Below are 22,769 nucleotides of genomic sequence, written 5' to 3'. Positions count from 1 at the left end.
TATAATATAATATATAATTAATTCTTAAAATTATTTATATATTATATTATTATTTAAAAACTATCGGCAAGAAGCAAACAACAACATGTGAACTCTCCCAGCTGGCCATGCAATCGCATGGCCAGGATGAAGGATAACCATGCGATCGCATGGCCCCAATTATCAGGCCACATCTATAAATTCCGCTTGTTTTGGCTCAAATTAACACATCTTTTTCTCTTCCTATCTATCAACGTATATATATATATATATATATATATATATATATATATATATATATATATATATATATATATATATATATATATATATATATATATATATATATATATATATATATATATATTAATTATAATTTTAATTTTAATTTTAATAATAAGGGTATGTTAGCTAATGTTGTAAGGGTGTAAGTCGAAATTCTGTCCGTGTAACGCTACGTTATTTTTAATCATTGTAAGTTATGTTCAACCTTTTTAAATTAATGTCTCGTAGCTAAGTTATTATTATGCTTATTTAAGCCGAAGTAATCGTGATGTTGGGCTAAATATTAAAATTGGGTAATTGGGCTTTGGACCATAATTGGGGTTTGGATAAAAGAACGACACTTATGGAAATTAGACTATGGACTATTAATGGGCTTTATATTAACTAAATGGTACCTCGTTAATTTAATATATAGACTTATAATTTGACGTATTTATATATAACCACATACGGTTGACTGGGTACGGTGGGCGGGTTATCTATAAATACCAATAATTATTCATTTTACCGGACACGGAATTGGATTAATAGTTAATGGACTAGTTGAAACAGGGGTGGATTACATTCAAGGGTAATTGGTGTAATTGTTAACAAAGTAGTAAAACCTTGGACTACACGCAGTCGATAACCTGGTGTATTCATTAAACAAAGTATTAAGACCTTGTTACAATTCGAATCCCCAATTAGTTGGAATATTTGACTTCGGGAATAAGAATAATTTGACGAAGACTTCCGCACTTTATGATTATGACTGATGGACTATTATGGACAAATCCGTATGGACATATCGAATAATCCAGGACAAAGAATAATTAACCCATGGTAATAAACTAAAATCAACACGTCAAACATCATGATTACGGAAGTTTAAATAAGCATAATTCCTTTATTTCATATTTAATTTCCTTTATTTCATATTTAATTGCACTTTTAATTATCGCACTTCAATTTATTGTCATTTTAATTATCGTACTTTTTAATTATCGCAATTTTATTTACCGTTATTTTATTTATCGCACTTTAATTATTGTCATTTACTTTACGCTTTAAATTAAGTTATATTTATTTTTAATATTTTGCATTAGGTTTTAACTGCGACTAAAGTTTTAAAATCGACAAACCGGTCATTAAACAGTAAAAACCCCCTTTTATAATAATAATACTACTTATATTTTTGTATTTTTACAATTATAAGTTAAAAATATAGCGTTAAACTTGGCAAGTTCCCTGTGGACGAACCGGACTTACTAAAAACTACACTACTGTACGATTAGGTGCACTGCCTATAAGTGTTGTAGCAAGGTTTAGGTATATCCACTCTATAAATAAAAAAATAACTTGTGTAAAATTGTATCGTATTTAATAGTATTTCCTTGTAAAAATATAACTATTTTGTATACACCTCTAGTATTTTTGGCGCCGCTGCCGGGGACTTGCTTAAACGCCGGAAGCGAAACGCTATAAAATTTATTTATTAAGTTCTTTGTATAAAAATATACGTTTTAAATATTAAAAATACAAAAATATAAAAAGAAAGAAAAATATCAATATATATATATTTTTTTAAGAGTTTGTTTAAAATATATAAAGTTAAAAAGTATTTTTATTTCTATTTTAGTTTTTAATATAAGTATTTTATTATTTTATATAAATATTTATTTATACTAAAAACAGAAAAACAGAAAAAAAAAAAATATATAAAAGCCTCGGCCCGAGAACTGTAGCAGCCCAATACCTGGCCCGAAACCCTACTCCATGCGATCGCATGGATTTATAACGCAAAGACCATGCAATCGCATGACCTGATCTGACCGCCACATTTGACTGATTTCTGCAATAATTACGGAGTATTATTTATTATTATTATTATAAACCCTAATTAGGGTTATATATTTTATATTAATTAGTTTAGTTTATTTATTATTTGTATTTTTAGTTTTAATTAGTTTTAATAAATTATAAAATTGATACTTTTATAAAATAAATAATATAAAAATAATATTTTTATAAAAATTGTACTTTTTACAATTTTAAGTTTATTTTTATATTTTGTATCTTTTTATTTGTTTTAGCGTAATATTTGTATTTTTCGTCCGTATCTAGTTTTAAGTCATAGTTTTTGCCATAGTTATTTTTATTTCTAGATTCTTAGGTTTTGCCGTAAAATCCCTTAAGTGCTTTTTCTTTAGACTAAGATTTAGGTGCTTTAGAATTTTGCAACGCCGTTTTAAGATTTTAGTACTTTTTAAGATAATGCCGTTTTAGATTTAGAATTTCTCTAAGCTTTAATATTTTTAGACGCAACTTTTAATTTTTAGTTTTTAATTTTAAGTTTCGACGCGCTACGTTCTTTTTATTATTTTTTGACCTTTTATTTTTCGACGTTATTCGACGCGCTCTTTTTCTTTCTTATTTCTCAACGCTCTAGTTTTTAGGACATAGAATTTTCTATTTCTTCTTTAAAATTTCTTTAAACTTCAACGAAAAATTATTTTAAGTGGTTAAATTGATAGACATCCAAAATTTTCTGGTTCGTAGTAATAGTTGGATTTGTTAGTGGCTGAGTTGTGAGCTTCCGATTTAAAAGGTTCTAGCTCCCTGCTACATCTTTTGGCTATTCGAAACGTGGGCAAAATCAGAAAAGTCTATTAATTTGATAACTTATATAATTTTTATCTTTTATAACTAATAGGATATTCAGTGAATGCACCGAGCAAAACGTCCACCACCTTTTATACGTTCACCACCTATAACTCGATCAAGACATCTAGCCAATATTGTCGCCGTTGATTTTTCTTTAGAATCGTCATCTAGTCAACCAAGTACTCCAATTCAAATTTCCGATAATCCAGTTTTTGAACTCGACCTCACAATTGAGAATCCGGAGGATATTCAGGGACAATTCAGAGATCTTGAACCACTAATCATTCCTCCTGAACCACAAATCACTCATCCAGAAATTGTCGAGGAAGAAACCATTAAGTCAGAATCCTCTAGTAATTCAGATTTAACAAATTCAATCATGGAAAATCTGGAAACTCTAAGTATGGAAGACCGAATGAGAGCTAAACGCACTGGCCAAGGTCATGCAATTACTCAACCAGACATTAATGCGCCAGATTATGAAATCAAAGGACAAATCCTACACATGGTAACTAATCAATGCCAATTTAGTGGTGAACCGAAGGAAGATCCAAACGAACATCTTCGAACCTTTAATAGGATCTGTACTTTATTTAAAATAAGAGAAGTGGAGGATGAACAGATATATCTCATGTTATTTCCCTGGACTTTAAAGGGAGAAGCCAAAGATTGGTTAGAATCGTTACCTGAAGGGGCGATTGATACATGGGACGTCTTAGTTGAAAATTTTCTTAAACAATTCTTTCCGGCATCTAAAGCCGTAAGACTTCAAGGAGAAATTGTTACGTTCACACAAAAGCCAAATGAAACTCTATATGAGGCATGGACAAGATTTGGAAAGTTATTGAGAGGATGTCCGTAACATGGTTTAGACACTTATCAAATAGTACAAATATTCTACCAAGGATGCGACATCACTACACGAAAAGACATCGATATAGCAGCTGGTGGTTCCATTATGAAGAAAACTGCAACTGAAGCTTACAAAATTATTGATAACACTACTTCCCACTCACATGAGTGGCACCAAGAAAAAGACATCGTTAGATCATCTAAAGCAGCTAGAGCCGATTCTAGCCATGACTTTGATTCCATTTCCGCAAAGATAGATGCTGTCGAGAGACGAATGGAAAATATGACTAAAGATATTCACTCAATACGAATTAGTTGTGACAGTGTGGAGGACCACATTTGACAAAAGATTGTCTCAGTATTGAACAAACAATAGAACAAAGAGAGAATGTTTCATATATAAACCAAAGGCCTGGAAATAATTATCCGAATAATTATCAACCGCCAAGACCAATCTACAATCAAAATCAGAATTATAACCGAAAAGTTCCATACAACAACCAACAAGGTCCTAGCAATCAACAAGTATCTAACAATACTTACAATCAGCAAAGACCTATTTTTCCAATTAAACCACCACAAACCGATGATAAAAAGCCAAATTTAGAAGATATGATGTCAAAGCTAGTTGAATCTTAAACTCAATTTTTTACATCTCAGAAACAAACCAATGAATAAAACGCTCAAGCATTTAGAAATCAACAAACTTCTATTCAAAATCTGGAGCAAGAAGTAAGCAACCTAGCAAGGTTGATAGGTAAAAGAAAACCGGGAAGTCTACCTAGCGATACAAATGCTAACTCCTGGAATGAAACAGCTCAAGCCATTACCACAAGAAGTGGTATTACACTTAAACCACCTGAAATACCTGTAATTTCTGATGAAGCTATTCCCACTCCACAGGCACCACAACCTGAGCAAGATAAGGAAACAGAACCGGTAGTTGAAAAGGTTAATGAAGATAACACAGTTAAGGCTAAACCTTATATTAAACCATATCAACCACCACTTCCTTACCCGAGTAAAATGAGAAAAGAAAGACTTGAAGCCGAGCAATCTAAATTCTTGGATATGTTTAAACAAATAAATGTTAATCTTCCTTTCATTGTTGTGATCTCAGGGATGCCTAGATATTCTAAATTTCTAAAAAATCTAATCACAAATAGAAAGAAAATGGAAGAACTCTCAGCTATTACAATGAATGCTAATTGTTCTGCAGTGCTGTTGAATAAGATACCAAAAAAATTATCTGATCCAGGAAGTTTCACAATTCCATATTTTCTGGGTAGTCTTAGTTCAATAGAAGCATTGCCAGACTTAGGTGCTAGTATAAATTTAATGCCGTATTCACTATACGCTAAACTAGACCTCGGAGAATTGAAACCAACAAGAATAAGTATACAACTAGCCGATCGATCAGTAAAATATCCTAGAGGGATAATGGAAAACATGCTAGTTAAAGTTGGTTCTTTAGTATTTCCAGTAGATTTTGTTATTCTGGACATGGAAGAAGATTCTCGAGTTCCTCTAATATTAGGAAGATCATTCTTAAACACGGCCAAAGTAATAATTGACGTGTTTGGTAAGAAACTGACCCGAAGTATAGAGGACGAGAGTGTTACCTTTTCTGTGGATAGAGCCATGCAACAACCGTAATCTGCAGATGATACATGTTATTACATTCAAACTATAGATTCACATGCAGAATTGTTAGAAGAATTTCCAGAATTACAAGGAACAGGAGAATGTTCTTTAGGAGAAGGGACTGAACCAATTGATGAAGCTGAAATGTTAGTCGCACTCATAGCTAATGAATATGAACCAACAACAGAGGAAATTCAAATGCTAAAAGAGGAAGACAGATATCGATACAAATCATCGATAGAAGAACCACTGACATTAGAGTTAAAGGCACTTCCAAACCATTTGGAATACGCTTATTTACATGGTGAATCTGAATTACCTGTAATAATATCGTCTTCTCTTACTGAAAATGAAAATCTCAACTTATTTCTGTGCTAAAAGCTCATAAACCAGCTATTGCATGGAAGATTCATGACATTAAAGGCATAAGTCCTTCGTATTGCACACATAAAATCCTTATGGAAGAAGGTCATAAAACATATGTGTAACGCCAACGAAGACTAAATCCTAATATGCAAGATGTTGTTAAGAAAGAAATTATTAAACTGCTTGATGCAGGTTTAATTTATCCAATCTCTGATAGTCCATGGGTAAGCCCAGTTTAATGCGTACCTAAGAAGGGTGGCATGACTGTCATCACAAATGAGAAAAATGAGCTTATTCCTACTAGGACTGTAACAGGATGGCGTGTTTGTATTGATTATAGAAAATTAAATGACGCCACCAAAAAAGATCACTTTCCCTTACCTTTCATTGATCAAATGTTGGAAAGGTTAGCCGGAAACAGTTACTATTGTTTTCTTGATGGTTTCTCCGGATATTTTCAAATTCCAATCGCACCCGAGGACCAAGAAAAAACCACGTTCACGTGCCCTTATGGTACTTTTGCTTACAAACGCATGCCATTTGGACTTTGCAACGCCCCTGCAACCTTTCAAAGGTGCATGATGGCGATTTTTCACGACATGATAGAAGAATGCATGGAAGTTTTCATGGATGACTTTTTAGTCTTCGGTGATACTTTTGAAACATGTCTAGTTAATCTTGAACGAATGCTTATTAGATACGAATAATCAAATCTAGTTCTTAATTGGGAGAAATGTCATTTCATGGTTAGAGAAGGCATCGTTCTTGGTCATAAAATTTCAAAAGAAGGAATTGAAGTGGATAGAGCTAAAGTAGATGTAATTGCTAAACTTTCACATCCCACCAATGTTAGAGGAGTTAGGAGTTTTCTAGGGCATGCCGGTTGTTACCGACGTTTCATAAAAGATTTTTCTAAAATTGCCACTCCTATGAATAAACTCCTTGAAAAGGATGCTCCATTCATCTTTTTGGATGAATGCATCAAATCTTTTAATATTCTTAAAGAAAAACTCACTAATGCGCCGATCATGATAACTCCAAATTGGAATCTACCATTTGAACTCATGTGCGATGCAGGTGATTTTACAATGGGAGCCATTTTAGGACAAAGGATTGAAAAACGATTTCAACCTATTTATTATGCTAGTAAGACGTTACAAGGAGCACAAACAAATTATACAACTACTGAAAAAGAACTCCTTGCTATTGTCTTTGCTTTTGACAAATTTCGTTCATATCTCGTTCTAGCTAAAACGGTGGTCTATACCGACCATTCTGCTCTTAGATACCTATTTTCGAAACAAGATGCCAAACCACGATTAATCTGTTGAATCTTACTCCTGCAAGAGTTCGATATTGAAATCCGAGACAAAAAAGGAGCAGAAAATCTCGCAGCTGATAATCTTTCTCTTCTTGAAAATCCTGAATTAGAAGTTCTAAATGAATCGGCCATACAAGATAACTTTCCTGATGAATATCTATTGAAGATAGATTATAATAAAATTCCATGGTTTGCAGACTATGCAAACTACTTAGTATGTGGATTCCTTGAAAAAGGGTTGTCATACCAAAAACGAAAGAAATTCTTTAGTGATATAAAACACTATTTTTGGGAAGATCCACATTTGTTTAAAAGTTATCCCGATGGAATAATACGCCGATGTGTATTTGGAGATGAAGCTAGTCAAATCTTAAACCATTGTCACACAGGACTAACAGGAGGACATTATGGGCCTCAACTCACAGCAAGAAAAGTCTATGATGCTGGATTCTATTGGCCTACAATTTTTAAAGACGCGCAATGAAAGGAACCGTTCATATACATTATAAACGATTCACAATAGTTGATTACATCGCGAGGTATTTGACCTCTATATGATACGTTTTACAAACATTGCATTCGTTTTTAAAAGACAAACTTTCTTTACATCAAAAATTGACGGCATGCATACCATTTCATATTACATCCAACTATAATTGACTTAATATTAATCTTGATGAACTCAACGACTCGAATGCAACGTCTTTCAAAGTATGTCTTGAATGACTCCAAGTAATATCCTTAAAATGAGCTAATGCACAGCGGAAGATTTCTTTAATACCTGAGAATAAACATGCTTTAAAGTGTCAACCAAAAGGTTGGTGAGTTCATTAGTTTATCATAATCCATCATTTTCGTAATAGTAATAGACCACAAGATTTCAGTTTCTATAAATATCCGTACACTCGCAAGTGTATAAAAGTATTCTATAAGTTGAAGGCACCCGGTAACAAGCCTTAACGTTCATGTTTTACCCTCTGAAGTACACCAGATCAGGTGTGTTTAAAATAACCTCGAAGTACTAAAGCATCCCATAGTCAGGATGGGGTTTGTCAGACCCAATAGATCTATCTTTAGGATTCGCGCCTACCGTACATAGACAAGTAGTTTAATGTTACCAAGCTAAGGGTATATTTCTGGTTTAAACCCACATAGAATTAGTTTTAGTACTTGTGCCTATTTCGTAAAACATTTATAAATCAGCGCATGTATTCTCAGCCCAAAAATATATATAAAAAGGGAGCAAATGAAACTCACAATACTGTATTTCGTAGCAATTATGTATATGACGGCACTGAACAAGTGCAGGGTTTGTCTCGGATTCACGAACCTATATTAAGTATATATATTTATATGTTGGTCAATATCTGTCTAACAATTTAGGTCAAGTCATAGTGTATCACAATCCTAATGCTCGAGACCGACATGCAAAAGTCAACAAAAGTCAACTTGACCCAAAATGACTTTCAAAATCTATACATGTTTATTATATAACTTATATATAGTAGTTTTATATATTTAAATATATTTATCAGATCTTATTATACTAAATAATACAAGTCATTTATTAATAAATAAAAATTTATATTAAAATTCATATATGATAAAAATATACTTTTATATATCTCAAGTAATAAAATTTATAAAATTCACTTAATATCATAAAAATATAGTGGTATTAATTTGATAAAATATCTTTGTACGCATATTTATTTGATAAAATAATATTGATAATAATAATAATGATAAAAATAATAAAATGATAGTTTCAATAAAAATATTAATTTTTAGTAATAAAGATAATTTTAGTAATAACATCAACTGATAACAGTTATAATAATCGTTTTAATAATAATATTAAAATTAATGATAATTCAGTTGACCATATCTTTTAATCCGTTCATCGAAACCATATGATTTCTAAATGAAAATTTATTAATTTTTTTCTTCAGCTTTTCAACGACATGCATATCATATAACTTATCTCAGTAGCATATGTATCAAATTCGTGATTTATCATAAACTATTTAACGACGAAACTAAGCATACAAACATGCATAATCATATATACTCGAGCACTAGTCAGGGATACACTATTAATATATAAAAGATAAGATATGAATGCTCACGTATCAATATTGTGATTTAATATTGCAGGAAAGTACGTAGACGCAACGAAAATGATAAACGTTAGGTTGACCTCACGAGCAATACCCTCGATCAATACCCATAACCTTCATAGCTATAACCCATAATTTCCTTAGCTATATCCCATTTGAAAACTTATTTTGAAATCGTCTGAATATAACTCCGTCGTAGTATTTTATGTATACTAATAATATCTTGAAATAGTACTAAGTAAATATATATATATATATATATATATATATATATATATATATATATATATATATATATATATATATATATATATAATTCGATTGAGAGAGTTTAGAGAAATATATTTTCAAGTTTCTATGAAATAATGAAACCAATTGAATTCTATTTATAATAGATTTTTGAATTATTAAAGTGAATTATTAAAGTATGAATTATTAAAGTGAATTATTAAAGTATGAATTATTAAAGTGAATTATTAAAGTATGAATTATTAAAGTGAATTATTAAAGTATGAATTATTAAAGTGAATTATTAAAGTATGAATTATTAAAGTTAAAGTAAAGTAAAAGTAAAGTAAAGGTAAAGTTAAAGTATAGTAAAAGTATAAAACTATGTACGTATAATACGCGTATAAAAATATATAATATTAATTTAAATCGTTATATATATTTAATAAAATAAAATATAAATATCGTTATCTTTATCATACTGGTTAAGTAATGAGTTGTCAAAAAGAATAGATTTCTTAAATCACAGTTGACCTCATAACATAGGCCCGTAATCATATCATAATGTATCTGATAATTCAATCATTTGATATTATCTCTTAATTCTGTCGATAAATATATCGAAACAAATATGTTCATGTAAAGTATCATATATCTAATACTTTGTTAATGTTTTCAGTTAATATTATATATTATATATACATATCTATATACACATAATTGTTCGTGAATCGTCGAACACGGTCAAAGGGTAATTGATTACATGAATGTAGTTCCAAACTTTTTAAGATTCAACATTACAAATTCTGCTTATCGTGTCGGAAACATATAAAGGTTAAGTTTAAATTTGGTCGGAAATTTCCGGGTCGTCACACGCAACTTCTTTGCAAATCCTGTGATGCATGTCAAAGGGCCGGAAAAATAAGTCAACGTGATGAAATGCCACAAAATGTCATTCAAGTATGTGAAGTATTTGACGTTTGGGGTATTGACTTTATGGATCCATTTCCAAAATCTCATAATAATCTCTACATTCTCGTTGCCATTGATTATGTATCTAAATGGGCGGAAGCACAAGCTCTCCCAACTAATGATGCACGAGTTGTAGTCAACTTCTTAAAATGTCTTTTTGCTAGGTTCGGAACACCGAAAGCTTTAATAAGTGATCGGGGTACTCATTTTTGTAATAATCAACTTGAGAAAGTTCTCAAAAGATATGGATTAACTCATAAAATCTCAACCGCTTATCATCCACAAACAAGTGGACAAGTTGAAAATACCAACCGAGCTTTAAAACGTATTCTAGAGAAAACCGTAGGATCAAATTCGAAGGAATGGTCCGTGAAATTGGAGGATGCACTCTGGGCTTTTAGAACAGCCTACAAAACTCCAATTGGAACCACACCTTTTAAACTCGTTTACGGAAAAGCATGTCATCTTCCAGTAGAAATTGAACACAAAGCATTTTGGGCTTTGAAGACATGTAATCTTGATTTGCATGAAGCCGGACGTCTACGGTTAAGTCAATTAAACGAATTAGAAGAATTAAGACATGAAGCATATGAAAATTCGTTAATCTATAAAGAAAGAACGAAGAAATGGCATGATAAAAGAATCAGAAGTTCAAAAGAATTTAAAGAAGGAGACAGAGTTCTTCTTTTCAATTCACGATTCAAGCTATTTCCTGGAAAATTGAAATCAAGATGGTCTGGACCATTCATAGTCAAAAGAGTTTTCCCGTACGGAACAGTAGAATTAATAAATTCAAATGGGATTGAATTTAAAGTTAATGGTCACAAAGTTAAACATTACATAGATAGTCCGATGGAAGTTGAAGATGAAGTTAATCACAATTTCGACGCCACAGCTAACTAAGTGTGGGAAGGTTCAAATCTTTTTAGGATAATATGTATTTCTGTTAGAGTTAGATATTCTGTTTTCGTGTAGTTTCTGAAAATGGAATCCGAATGGTCTTTCCCTAGCAGACCCTAAAGAACTAGTCTTCTCCCTCCATTCTGAATTTTTATTTTTTTTAGGTTTTACGAGATGAAGAATTCCTTTGAACTAAACCATGGTCTAATGCTACATGCTATGATTGCTAAACGTAATAATGACACCCTTTCGAGTGAATTGGTATCATTCATAAGAGGCAAAATGGACGGAGTAAGAAAAGAACTCAGGAAAGATCATCATAAGATACATTTTGGTAAAGGCAAATCAAAGTCCGCAACAAAAAGAAGAGCACGGCACCTTGAAAGATGTTATAAATGCGAAAAATGGTCACACGAAGGTAAATGTTCAAACAATCAAACATATTCAAATACCGAATTTGTTACTCTATGCAGAGAAGGACCGTTCATATGTTTAGAAGAAAAGATATTGAAGAATCGAGGTTACGCTTATGTAGCTATGGAGAACCAAATCACACGACTCTCCTATGAGTCAGCTAAAGCAGGTCTCTAAGAATTCTATCTCACAGATAAGTATGTACAGTGTTTATTTTTTTGAGTGATGCATGTACAGTGTCTATCTCACAGATAAGTATGTACAGTGTTTATCTCACAGCTAAAGCAGGTCTCTATAAGTATTCAATAAAATTAGGTATGCGTAACCGAAATTATTGATATCATACAAAAATTTATTACATCACTGCGAAATTTACCGTTTATTCTTAAGGTATAAATATCTTTAATCAATCAACCCAAAATATTTCAAAAATTCGTCAGGAGTAAAACTAGGTTATGGAATCGAAATTACTTTACCGAAAAGAGGGGCGTATATTTTTGATAATATTTGATTGATTAAAGTGGTATAAAAGACCAAAAACATTTTTAATTTTTTTACCATGTTTTTAAAATTAATATATAAATATTAATTTATTATTGTAAATTTCTAAAACCAATATATTTAAGTTTTTAAGTATTTTTGTAAAACATATTTTCAATATAAGTTTGTATGTATAAAAATTTTAATAATATGAATTTTTAATTTTATGCATTTAAGTTTGGTGTGAATTTAAAAACAAAAATTTACTTTATTTCATTAAGTTAAAAATTTGATATCTAAAAAATTCGTCGTGAGTTGAAAACTAGGTCGTTGAACCGAAATTGCTTTACCCGAGGGCGGGACGAGAAATTTTGTTATCATTATTTTTAATCTTATTGAATTAAAAAATGCCAAAAACCTTTTTAAAAAAAAAAATAAAAAAAACAGGGACCCCATGCGATCGCATGGGGTTTACCCTTATTTACCATGCGATCGCATGGACTTGAAAATCTGGACAGGATCAAAAAGCTCAGCGAGTTCTGCTCTTCCCACAAACACACACATACACAAACGAAAATACTCCCAAAATCACCCCTAAATTCGCCATTTTTCACCAAAATTCATCAAATTTCTCACTATAATCCGCTTTAATCATGAATTTGTTAAGAACTTTTTCAAGAAAGGTAACAATTACACCCCTAAACCTCTTTAAATTTGATTTTTAGTGTTCTTGAGCTATAATTTACCTAATTTGATTTTGTTAATTTCTAGTGTAATTAGAGTTAAATTGTTAGTATATTATGCATATATAACCTAGATTGATGCTATTTAACATGATTTGAAGCCAAAAACTTCAAAATTTTTAGAAATCTAGGGTTTGTGTTCTTGAGCAATTTGGGGCTTTTTGATATAAACAGGTTATGGCCGATTTTTGTCATGAATTATTGCTAAATTAAGTAGTGTAAAATGTTTAGGTAGCTAAATGATCCAAACTTTGATCCTAAACATGATTTTTGAGAATTAAAGTGGACTTTTTAAGTTTAAAATTCATGAACTTGATTAAATTGATGTAAATGCCATTTGAAACTTGTTTAATTGCTAGTAATGGTTATTTTAACATGTTATTTGAGTTGAATGCTTATGAACTTTGTAAACATTTTCATATATGCTTATTTGAAAAAGTGTAGAATTGTTAAAATTATGAAATGTATATAAGTTTAATTTTGATTGAACATGTTATTGTAATTGTTTCAAGTTGTTATTTTGCTAACACTAATGCATATTTGGATGCACAAATTTTGTGTTAAATATGTTTTGCAGAGAAATACCGATACTGATGGTGCATCATCATCATCTAGGTAACCTGCTTCGGAACCACAACCAGAAATGCAATATGAGCCACAATATGAACCAGAACCTGAACAGGAACAATAACAGGAACAACAATATCATAATGATCAACACCTACCATACTATGATCCACAACAAGAATATGTTAATGCCTACGTAATTTTTTCGATTCATCCGATAATAGAACACCCAACGATTCATGAAGAACAGTTGCATCCTAATTTGAGATTTGATCGAAGTTGGAGAGATTACCCGACATACCAAAGTAACAAATTCAAACTGGTAACGAAAAATGTAGAAGTGCCGAGGGTAATCGATTGGGAGCCTTTGGAAAGGGTCCAACTAGTTAATTCAGTTAGACAACATTTGATTCAAAGGTATGGCAACTCTTCTTTTCCCGATTGGGAACGTTTATTCACCATTCATAGGCCTGTATATAAGGAGTGGTGTGTTGAGCTTATGAGTACTATATCACTTAATGCGGATGTAGTTAGGTTAGATGATAGAAGTTTTCTTAGATTTTTACTTGGCCGTAGGATGTACAGGATGTCCATGCTGGACATGGCCAGGGCTTTACAGATTTACACTCCTGGTGAATTACTACTACCCGATTGTACAAATTTGATTTATCATGGGGAGCGGGTAGATAGGAATTTTGACGCGGACGCCGTCTGGAGGCGTATGTCAAATTATAATGTTTTTTCGCTAGGAGGAAGACACTCCTACTTAGATATTAATAAAGCAGAGCTACGTATTATACATAGATTTTTAGCTAATTCGATTACACAAAGAGGTAAAAACAAGGAGAAGATGACCTTACACGACTTATTTTACCTTAAGTGTATTCGAAATACTAGAAGCTTTGTTAATATCCCATACTGTGTTGGTTTTTATCTGTCCAAAATAGTGGCAGGAATACAGGACGGGGGAATAATAGGATGAGGTATTTTTGTTACTCTCATTGGAGAGTATTTGGGTGTAGATAGGGATCAAAGGGGTCCACTAATGGTGTGTAGGGAACAGGTTGATACTTTAGGATTGAAGGTCTATCAGGGTGCAAAGGTATTAAAGAGCAGACGCAATCAGGCAGTACCATATGATGGCCGTCATCCACAGGTAGAGAGAGGTTCAGATGAGGAAATTGAGGAACCGGATGACATTAGGGATGTCATTAGGGAGGCTATGACTGACGTTTACCAGCGTATAGATGAGGTAGAAATGACAAACGAGGCTAGACATAGTTAATTCGAGCAGTGGCACGCCGAGAATGTGTATTAGCATTCTAGGCAACAACAGCATGATAGATGGCACTATCATCAACATCAAATCATGAGCCAGCTATCACCTCAGGTACCAAATAACTACGTACCAACCCGACCTGCTTACTATCCTCCACACCAGCCCGATATGCGACCACCATTTACTCTCTACGACCCCAACCTGACCTATCAGTACACCTATAACCAACCATGTGTAACAACCCCAATCCGTTTAACCAAAAACGGAGTACATTTTTTTTTATATGATAGGTCCCATTAAATATCCACTTTACATAAACCATTTCAAATAATTTAACCGAATACAATTTATCATAATAGCACGTTAACGTTTTATCTCGACTCTTGGTTTACAAATGACATCATACATCCTTACGAGAATGTATTTCACATACAAGGTTTGACTCAACACAACCAAACAATACGACCTCGAAACATTTACACAACACCACGGTTAAGACACAATAGCCCAACCCGATACCAAGAGCATAATCCCGAGGATCTACCAAATCCCCAATCCGTGTCCAATGTCCAATAGCTACCCCATCGAGCCCAAGTGCTCCTACGCAACTAGTCTAACAACTAGCTAACTTCATAACACAGTACCTGTAAAAAGGTAAACAACGAGAGGGGTAAGCTTAACGCTTAGTGAATGCAATAATTATACATATACATATATAATCTAATTACTTGAAAACACTTACACAAATACCGCATACGAGCTAGCAACTCAACAAACATGCAATCACAATGCATACTAAATATCCGCAATTCACAATAAGCTGGCATCGCCAAAAACATATAGTTCACAATTTAATATGCTAAAACTACAACACATAACCATGGTTACCCGATCATACAAGGGAACGGTACTAGAAAGACCGCTGTAGTTCATAACATCCATTAGTGTTACTTAAACACTGCGTAATCACTAATTCCCCCGGGTGATGTCTTAAACACCGAGACTAATTCACCCTCATGACAACGTGGCGTCTTAAACACCGCGACGAATCCACACGTCAATCAAAACAATGAGTGGTGTCTTAAACACCGCGACAATTCCACTCCCATGACAATGTGGCGTCTTAAACACCGCGACGAATCCGCACGTCAATCAAAACAATGAGTGGTGTCTTAAACACCGCGACAATTCCACTCCCATGACAATGTGGCATCTTAAACACCGCGACACTACCACATGTCAATCAACCATGAGTAGTGTCTTAAACACCGCGACAATACTACTCGTTACTTAGAATGTGGTGTCTTAAACACGGCGACAATGCCACATTCATACTACACAAATAAATACATTATATACGTACAAGCATAATTATTCCACTCACCTTGGAATGCCCGCACAAGTCATGTACAACATGATCTTCGTCCTCAAATCTGAGCAAGTAACCACCTATATCACACATAGGTACAATATACACATAAATAGCCATTCTCTAAAAGAGAACTCGACACAAACATCCCTTAGCCGAGGGATCACACCTTGCTCACCAAATCCCGCCCATTTAATCACCTAATGGACACAAACCAATTACCACTTCGGGTGGTAATTCAAACCAACACAACAAAGTACAATTTAACCTAAATCATACTTTACACCAATTATACCAAACCTAGGTCTTAACATTAAATTGCTACTTAGGTAGTAATCATTTCAAAAGCCAAATACACCAAAACTCCAACACGTGCAATAGTGACCCATATTGCTTTTGACTACCTTTGACTTATGTTAAAATATCACTTTAACCCAAAATTACTTCTCGCGAGTAATTACCTTCAAAAACATCATTTAATACTTAATAAAAAAGTTTAAACATCCATTTGGCCAAAACTAGTGCCATTACCAAATTTGACCCAATCAAAGTCAACTCATTTTGACATAAGTCCCAAAAAACGCCCAAAATCACTAACGGCTAGTGATTACTTTCCAAAACACCAATTAACACTTGATTCAATCATTTAAACACTCGATTCATCAAATCTTGACCCATAACTTAGTTTGACACCAAATCAAGGTTAACACCCATTTGGTCATACAAACAAGTTCTTATGAACATCTAAACACTAACACACTTATAATCTAGTGATTTAACACCCAAACCATGACCAAATTCATCCTCAACCCTAAGCCCACAATAATCGGGTTTACTTACACAATACATAAAGCAAAAACCCCAAATTCATGAGAAATGGGGTTTATAACCCAAACTAGCTCAAACCCTAATTATGAACAAGAATCTTAACAATTAAATTCGGAGTTAGAGCTTACCAATACTACCAAAACGTAGCCAAGAATGCGATGAACAACTTTAACTCTCGAGCTTTGGTGAGAACCGAGCTTCTTCTTCCTAGATCGGAGCTTTCTCACACTAAAAATCACCCTCTCTCACTAGAATATGTTGGGAGTGTTTGTGGATAAGAAATGAGCTCCTAGTGAGCCTTGGGTCAGTTTTGTGGCCAAAAACCCGACCCCAAAGTGAAAGGACCAAAACAACCTTCAAAAACTTAAAAAAAAATACAAAGTATGCTGATACAGGGGTGTGCGCGCCGCGCACACTTTAATATGCGCCCCGCGTACCAAGTGTAATTTGTGCGAGCCGCGCACACTATAATGCGAGCCCCTTGCACCAAGTGTAAATTCTGTGAGCCGCGCACATGAAAGTGTGTCCCGCGCACCTAGTGTAATTTTTGACTGTCCGCTTTTTCTTCATGCGTGCGCGCCTCACACCCTTTCTAGCGCGCCTCACACATTTCAAACTTCAATTTTGGACATTTTCTTGCACTTTAAACCATTCGAACTTATACCCACAACCTATATAACCCACGATAACATACGGGCTCCAAAATGTAGAAAAGTAACACGACTTGCGTGATAAACACTTTAAAACCCGAATCCTCCAACTTTAATCATTATACACTTTTGAAACATTCCAAAGTCCAACGTGGTCAACTCATTACATCCAAACTATCAAATACTCATTCTTGGGCTCCGTAGGACGGCACAAGCGTCATGTTTAGAAAAACGGGGTGTTACAACTCTCCCCCACTTAAATTCGATCACGTCCTCGTGATCCTAGTCACTTAACCAATCCGAACCTACACTCTATAGTCCTCCGACACATATCCAAACTCGATGTCCACAACGATTCCCATTAACCCGAATGTCTCACCACACGCTAATAACCATTAGCGTGCATTATCGCAACAAATGGTATCTCGTACACTCAACACCCAAAATGCCCACTTAGGACATACGGTAAACACCATACATTCTTTCAAATTCTATCGGCTACAACTCGCAACAAGCTACATCCACAACTATAACACCCAACGCGATCTACTAAATTCACTACGCCGTGAACCAAGTATTGCGTTAATCTAAATCGAGAAGGATTAATGCCTTGTCAAACCTCTTTACATCAACGACCCGTAAACCATCCAATCGAGAATGTTCTCTGAATCAAGAACTAACTTTCCCCGTCTCCACCACCGGGTCATTCCTTCAACAAAGAAATTTTAGTATCACCAAATAATCACACTAGGGACACCAACTTTCCCATCAAACGATCCGCACACGACCATCAGTCCCTGGATTAATCCAGGACAACAATAATACACCACGTGCTAAACAATACGTCAACACTCGACACCGGATTCCCCCTAAACCCTACAACACGCTCATACAATACGGCTTCCTAGTACTAGCATGGAAGCTATTCATGTACTAGAATCCTGTCAATAGCGAATTATCACCACAACAAACTCGCAATTCGCCGCACGACCTACAAAAATATTCACCAATGCCGGGTGAATCCTCCAACCTAGACCGTCCGTTAAGGATGGTCTCGACATTTTAATGCAACTAACGGGTCACATCACTAGGGAACACACCCTCGCAAACAAACAACATCTGCGTGTATCGATGTGTGACAATCAGGACCGACATTCTCTGCCTCACATTCGTCCATAAAGTGGAATAATCCACTGACAACTTCCACAATCACGTTTCCCGACAGGGAAAATACAACAAACACCACAATACTAACATGTACCTACTCAATAGTACTATCCGGGTTTCATAGCAATCCAGATTTACATTATGAGAGCACCCGCAATGACAACTTCATTCTCTCACTCCGAGATTTCAAGCTTTGCATTTGGTCTCACACCGCACTTTGGTACTACACGACCACCTTGCTTAAAAAGACTTACACTTCATCCGATCCCATCATCACAACTCTACACTTAAAATTCCAAAATTATAACTCACAGTCGTAACGCACGATCTCGAGTCGACATTAACAACCCGTCACACTTCCTCGTTAGGAACTCCAAATACTTATTGAGGCTTAGCACGGTACACTCTGACACTTCTTTATTCATAACACCACCGGAGCTTCCTCGGGCGACAGTAAAAACTCCCCCACTTAGGATTTAGCTCCACATTCTTACCGCAAAGTTGATAACATCCTGCAGAATTACCATTCCACAACACGCACGATCATTCTCATCACTAATCATAAACACCGAATTACTGCAAATTCACTTTAGGCCCTCAGAGCCTTCATACAAAATTACCAGAGATGTCGTACACGCGACGACTTCGCACCTTCATACCACAAATCACAATTGACTGCCTTAATCGTTCGCAAAGCGAACTCCACCAAAGTCCCACATACGTCTCTATGCCTAAACATACGTCACTCCAATAAATCAGTCGTGCATCTCAGTCGAGATCACCTGACCTTCCACTCAACGAACCTTTACCAATAAATTCTCACTCTCATGGAGAAGAGTGAACAATCCGACACAATAATTGCATCGATCGCAATATCAACACTTCATCATAACCTTCGGTCTTAACCGAACATTAAGTCCGTCACCGGCTCGCCGGTCATCTTCACCCGTCTATCACAAGAGCAACCAGATTCACTCATCCGCCACTTCGTAGGAAGTATTTACCGTAATGCTCTCTAACTTTGACTTTCGGAACCACCGAATTACTATCACCCATCGATCACTATTGTAATCTCTGCTGCTTCCAAGGGTATCTCACGGGAACCCTAAGCACAAAGTGATCACACCGCTACCGGAGTTTGACCTTACACTAGCAAGTATAAGGAGGCACCTGACGCAGTGTCATGCAGACTCCCACCACAATCTACCGAAATTTAGGAACTCGATCTTTGGGTTCCATACACCCGATGTTACCCATCTTTCCACAACAATGACCCGAAGTCATACCTACTCGATAAACCTTACAGGTTATTGTCTCATCAAAAACTACTAGCAATCACACGCTACCCACAATTTTTCACAAGGCCAAAACAACATAACCTAACGAAACCTTTCATCCAATCACTAAGGAGATGCTTGGAAACACCAAGTCTTACATCCTTCCACACCTCGTTAAAAATCACTACTACAAGGGATATTCCATTAGGAATGTTACCCCATTAATCCACAACACACTAACGCAACCATTGTCATATGGGTCCCACTCACATGAGTTTAATGACCTAAAGACTCCCCGATTCGCCAATTCCAAGGCAACTCACAACTAGAATCCTTACACGATTCTCTAACTACACACTCTACCGAGTGTAACCCAAAACTACAATCATTAGACTTGTCGCATTCCATTACGGAATTCAAGTCCTCGTCGCACACACGCAAGCGTAATTCCGTCATCCCAGTTACGATGGGTAACTACAACCAGTCACAATCTCAATAATGCACCCACTACTTAGGGTGACTAAGCACGCACCAAACTCGTGAGTTGGCTCACTCACTTAGCTAAACGAATCCACCTTAACACTTCTCGACTCGCAAGGAACTCGATGTGACAACAAGCACATCACCCGAGACAACTATAACCTAGGAACTATAAAAAGATTCCTCACTCATCCCGATTCTACCCCAACCATGCCACGTTTCCTCCGTTCGGTACTTGTCATGTCATGCTTAGTGTCAAGATACACTTTCGTAATAATGGTGATCGGTCATTATTACAAATGCGTACCTTACCATTTCCACATGGTCACGCAAGGTACTTTACCCGGACTGACGCAACATTCACACAAAATAACACGCGATAACTCCTAGTACCCGAATGACCAAAGTCCTTACCATGAACTTGATCACTCAAAACCGCCAAACATACAAATCTCTCCAATAGATTCATCCCTGGGATACCGCACAAAAGATACCTGTATATATACACCTATATACAATATAATAATAAATGCACACAAGTACACCGCACCCACAAGTCAACCTACATCCTAGGTGACTATTACTAAAACAACGTCCAAGTTCGCCTACTTACATTAGGCACTAGTAATCTAAGGCACTAATTTACACACGAAATAAGGCTCCACATAATCACACTTTGGACAAAAACAAGTCCTAGTTAGTCACCTACTCTAAGGCACTAACAAATCTCAATCCAACCCGTATTCCTACAAGTCCCGCAAATAACGCACATCCGTCAAAAGTCTAAGACTAGGCACCTATTCCAAGGTCACCTAATTCCCTTAGACTATGCTCTGATACCACTTGTAACAACCCCAATCCGTTTAACCAAAAACGGAGTACATTTTTTTTTTTTATATGATAGGACCCATTAAATATCCACTTTACATAAACCATTTCAAATAATTTAACCGAATACAATTTATCATAATAGCACGTTAACGTTTTATCTCGACTCTTGGTTTACAAATGACATCATACATCCTTACGAGAATGTATTTCACATACAAGGTTTGACTCAACACAACCAAACAATACGACCTCGAAACATTTACACAACACCACGGTTAAGACACAATAGCCCAACCTGATACCAAGAGCATAATCCCGAGGATCTACCAAATACCCAATCCGTGTCCAATGTCCAATAGCTACCCCATCGAGCCCAAGTGCTCCTACGCAACTAGTCTAACAACTAGCTAACTTCATAACACAGTACATGTAAAAAGGTAAACAACGAGAGGGGTAAGCTTAACGCTTAGTGAATGCAATAATTATACATATACATATATAATCTACTTACTTGCAAACACTTACACAAATACCGCATACGAGCTAGCAACTCAACAAACATGCAATCACAATGCATACTAAATATCCGCAATTCACAATAAGCTAGCATCGCCAAAAGCATATAGTTCACAATTTTATATGCTAAAACTACAACACATAACCATGGTTACCCGATCATACAAGGGAACGGTACTCGAAAGACCGCTGTAGTTCATAACATCCATTAGTGTTACTTAAACACCGCATAATCACTAATTCCCCCGGGTGATTTCTTAAACACCGCGACTAATTCACCCTCATGACAACGTGGCGTCTTAAACACCGCGACGAATCCACACGTCAATCAAAACAATGAGTGGTGTCTTAAACACTGCGACAATTCCACTCCCATGACAATATGGCGTCTTAAACACCGCGACACTACCACATGTCAATCAACCATGAGTAGTGTCTTAAACACCGCGACAATACTACTCGTTACTTAGAATGTGGTGTCTTAAACACCGCGACAATGCCACATTCATACTACACAAATAAATACATTATATACGTACACGCATAATTATTCCACTCACCTTGGAATGCCCGCACAAGTCATGTACAACATGATCTTCGTCCTCAAATCCGAGCAATTAACCACCTATATCACACATAGGTACAATATACACATAAATAGCCATTCTCTAAAAGAGAACTCGACACAAACATCCCTTAGCCGAGGGATCACACCTTGCTCGCCAAATCCCGCCCATTTAATCACCTAATGGACACAAACCAATTACCACTTCGGGTGGTAATTCAAACCAACACAACAAAGTACAATTTAACCTAAATCATACTTTACACCAATTAGACCAAACCTAGGTCTTAACA

The sequence above is a fragment of the Rutidosis leptorrhynchoides genome, chromosome 7, assembly GCF_046630445.1.
Source record: "Rutidosis leptorrhynchoides isolate AG116_Rl617_1_P2 chromosome 7, CSIRO_AGI_Rlap_v1, whole genome shotgun sequence".
In the NCBI taxonomy this organism is placed as follows: Eukaryota; Viridiplantae; Streptophyta; class Magnoliopsida; order Asterales; family Asteraceae; genus Rutidosis; species Rutidosis leptorrhynchoides.
This window is presented reverse-complemented; position numbering follows the sequence as displayed.